Source organism: Papaver somniferum, chromosome 11 (genome assembly GCF_003573695.1).
Source record: "Papaver somniferum cultivar HN1 chromosome 11, ASM357369v1, whole genome shotgun sequence".
In the NCBI taxonomy this organism is placed as follows: Eukaryota; Viridiplantae; Streptophyta; class Magnoliopsida; order Ranunculales; family Papaveraceae; genus Papaver; species Papaver somniferum.
In genome coordinates, this window is record NC_039368.1 from 124370426 (window position 1) to 124374933 (window position 4508).

Sequence of the window (4508 nt, forward strand, 5' to 3'; positions counted from 1 at the left end):
CAATTGGCTCAGACCATGGGTCAATTTTCCTTTCTCTGAAATCTTATTATGCTCATCTTTCAAGTTTTATGACACATGGCTTAAATAAACTACTTGTATAGAAGTTATAAAAAATCTTGGGTTGTTAATACAAGTAATCATGTCTTAGATCTTATCGAAAACATCTCCACTTTAAGTAACAACCTTAGAGCAACCACAGTCATGAAACGGACCAAATACCAAAAGCCAGACTAAAAACTAAAAAATTTTGGTATTCTGGGTGACCCAAGCGCAGTGGGATAACACCAAATTTGGTGAAGCGTAACTTACACTAACGCCCGATGCCAGACGTAACTTATACTCACGTCTGTTGGTGAAGCGGATTTTTATTATCCGTTTGAATGAAACGGAGGTATAATGCCCGCTTGATCGAGGCGCAAGTATAACTAACGCCTGATATGGGACGGCGATGGAAAGTGCGTCTACTGGGACGGAGATGAAAAGTGCGTATCACTCGTACGGAGATATAAAGTGCGTATGTTTCGGGCGTTAATGGATTATGCGTATGTTTCGGGCGTTAATGGATTATGCGTCTGGGTGAGACGTTTATAGAAGAAGCGTCTGATTGGAACGTTTGTAATACCTGCGTCTATGTGGGACGTTTGTAATACGTTCGTGTGAGAGGGACGGTTGTAATACGAGCGTCTGAGTGGGACGTGCGTAATACATGCGTCTGAATCAAACGGGCATAATACGTGCGTCCGAGTGAGGCGTGCACGGGAAATCCGTCTGGATATGGATATAGACGTCATTATCTCTTCTTCTCCTCCTCCTTTTACATAAACAGTCTCCTTTTACATAAACAGTTTACAGAAGAAAAAAAAAATGAAAACAGACGAAAAATCTAGGGCAAAACCTAAATCGAATGTGACGGAAATTTGATTGGGTGCGGGGAAACGAGTTCTTGCGAAAGAAACGAGTAATCTTATTCGTTAATTGGGTGCGGGGAAATTTGATTGAAGATTAAAGGTATGATTTGTTTTTGGGTAATTTGTTTTTGGTTGGATTGAAGATTAAAGGTATGATTAATTAGGCTGTTTTTGGGTGGAATGAGTGGATTGCATGTTGATTTCATTAAGCATAACCGTGTTTGTTTGATTTCATTAACCATATAACATGAGGTTAAAGTTACTGTTCTTTCTTTGATTATGTATAGAATGATTTGAGTGATAGAATATGAATAATTTGTTTGTTTGATTATGTATGAATAATTTTACTGATAGAATACAAAGGGGAGATACAAAATGTTGTTGTTGATCTTCACTGATAGAATAATTTTAATGATAGACTAAGTTCACTGAAATCCATTAAACATGAATTGTTGTTGCTCACAAAGGGGAGATACAAAATGTTAAACAGTTGTATTATAAAGACGGTGTCTAGATTTTTTCTGTAAATTTTTTTGATCTTCTATACTGTAAATAAATAAAATATAATCTTGGGGTTTATTTACTGTAAATTTTTTGGATTTTCTATACTGTAAATTTTGATCTTCTATAATATAGAATAGAACATTTTATGGATGCTGTAAACTCAGAAAAAACAATTACTAACTTGTATTTATATCGTGCTCAGATGTTGAGCAGAATAACGTCGAGATTTGCACAAGGAAAAAAGATGAATAATAAGAAACGCAAAGGTAAAGGTCCAATGGAGCCTGAAATAGACCCTAATGTTGGAGATTTGGAAGTTCCAGATACCGGGTTCGATGAAGATAGCGAAGATGAAACAACACCGTCCGTGGTATCCCTAGATAACTACAATTGCCTGTTTTCTTTAGTTGTTTCGATGCTTTCTTCCCCAACTGACGCTTACGTGTGTTCTCTATATCTCCAATATCTAGATCATCACTGGACTCGCCTGGAATTGTTTCCTCAATATCAGCGTTTTCCTCACCACTCTGAGAATCTTCCATTTCTTGGCCTGAATCAAACACAAACGTCGACCGTCCTGAATATTTGATACTATCTTTTAGAATTTCGTAGCACTCTTCGTGCTTAAATTTTTGGTTACCATTACTTTCTTTGAATCGCTTTCTTATCTCTTCAACCTGTTATTATTTTCAATACTCATCAGTTCCAATTACATGTATATAATTATTAAGGGTGCAAAAATTGACGATTACTTACCCTCGAGACTTCATTCCATCCGCTATGATATTCACCATCAACTTCCAACACTTTTGCAGAATAAAGTGAAACCTGTCTACTGATTCCCTGAAATCGACTCTGGATAGAAGTCCAAGTACGTTTTGGTTTACAAGGCAGGGCTTCTTCCAACTTATCTTTGATCCGACTCCATAATACTCTTTCTGGTTGATCGGTTCCGGTAGCAGAATCTTGAGATATGGCTAAATGGATTCTACATATCATTGTATCTTCTTCTGTTGTAAAATTGGGACCTCGTGGTGCCATATTTCTATATTTCTTGAAATAGAAATTATAAATGATAAGATTATGCAGAAATAAGTTTGTCAAATGCTATATATAGATATACGAAAGAGCCGTTGCAATCTATCAAACGGTCGGAAAATCAGAAAAACCAAAATCAGAATTCCAAAATATAACCGTTGGCGCACGTAATACATGCGCCTGGTAACGGACGCTCGTAATACATGCGCTCCGAACAAACGCTCATAATACGAGCGTCCGTCCCAGACGCTCGTATAACATCCGTAGCCTCCAGACGGTCCTAATATATGCGCCCTTCCCAGACGCTTCTAAAACATGCGCCCAATCCATACGGTCGTAATATATGCGCCTCACTCATACGCCCATAAAACATGCGTCTCACTCACACGCCCATAAAACATGCGTCTCACACAGACGTTAATAATACGTCCGTCTCCTGCATACGGTCATAATACATGCGCCCGGAGCAGGCGCTTGTACTAACTGCGTCCAAACCAGGCGTTTTTAATAACTGCGTCTGCTATGGGGCGTAGGTTTTATCTACGTATGGCCCGGCGGTGTTTATAATAACGCCTAACTCAAACGCTCTATATACATCCGCCCCATTATCATACGTTATTTATAAGTACGCCCGATGTGGAGCGTCCACTATACTTCCGTCTGAAATCATACGCACACTATACTTCCGTCCCACTATAATCATTTTAGTCTCGGTTGGCGACCACATTTGGTCGCAAACCCTAATTAAGTGGACTAAATATGGTTTTAGTCAGTACCCACTGCGGCTGAATTTGGGACCAAATTTGGGTATAGTCCCCAAATTTGGTCATGACTGTGGTTGCTCTTAGTACTTGGAAAAGCGATGTCTTTGGAAAACCAAATAATAAAATAAAGACAATCTTAAAAAAATGCAAGCTCGTCAACGCTATTAGACCAGTCGAGAGACGACTAAGCCGTTAATGATTCAATTAATTAGAGACGAGAGTTAATTAATAGGAATTAATCTAACGATAATTTATATACAAAACTAGTACCATTGAATAGGTATCAAAAAGTTAGGTGAAATGGACTACTCGAAAGTGTCATTCGGTTACCGGACGAAGAAGATATCATCGGATGAGTATGAAGGGAAAAATGGTAATTTTGATTTGGCAGACTTGGGTTTCCCTTATCCGTTCGTGGGGGCCTTTATAATTTTGTTGGTCTAATCACCAACACTGGATCGAAGAGAATTCATTATTCTCTTATCTTTCTCTTTCTTCTTCTTCTTATATTTTCATCTTCTCTGTTCTTTCTTTTTTCCTCTGTCGAATTCAATCCAAAGGATTGAGTAAAAGCTTGTGAGAAGTTCATAGGAAGTTTTTTAGATTGTTCGATTGGAGATGAAGGTGATGGTGTTGTGGTTTATTTAGATCGGGAGAAGAAGAACTAGTTATTTTTGTAAACTGAAGTTAGGGTTTGGTCTTTGCAAAACTAATCCCCACACCTTACGTGTGATACTAGTTTGCGTGCTAGAGTCGATTCTCCTTTAACCTTTGGTTTTCTTTTTCTAAAACCAGGTTAACGACTTAAAGACTTCATTGGGATTGTGAATCCAGACCGATACTACTTTTGTCGTAGTTGTGTGATCTTATCATGCATCTTCTATCGTACGAGTACAATCATATTGATTGGATTGAGATTGATATCTCTGATAGGCAAGATATAAAAAGTAATCACAAACATCTTCGTCTCATTGTTTTTGATTCCACAATATCTTGTTTCGCTACCATACGATTAAGATTGTTGTGAGGTAATTGATAACTCTAGGCTGTTCTTCGGGAATATAAGACCGGATTATCAATTGGTTCCTGTTCACCTTGATTTATCAAAATACGCAACAAAACTCGTAGGTATATTCGTGGGAGACGGATTTATCTTTTACCGTAGACTTTTCTGTGTGATACATATTTGTTTATTAAAGTCTTCGACTTTGGGTCGTAGAAACTCTTAGTTGTGGGTGAGATCATCTAAGGGAATTAAGTGCGCAGTATCCTGCTGGGATCAGAGGCATAGGGA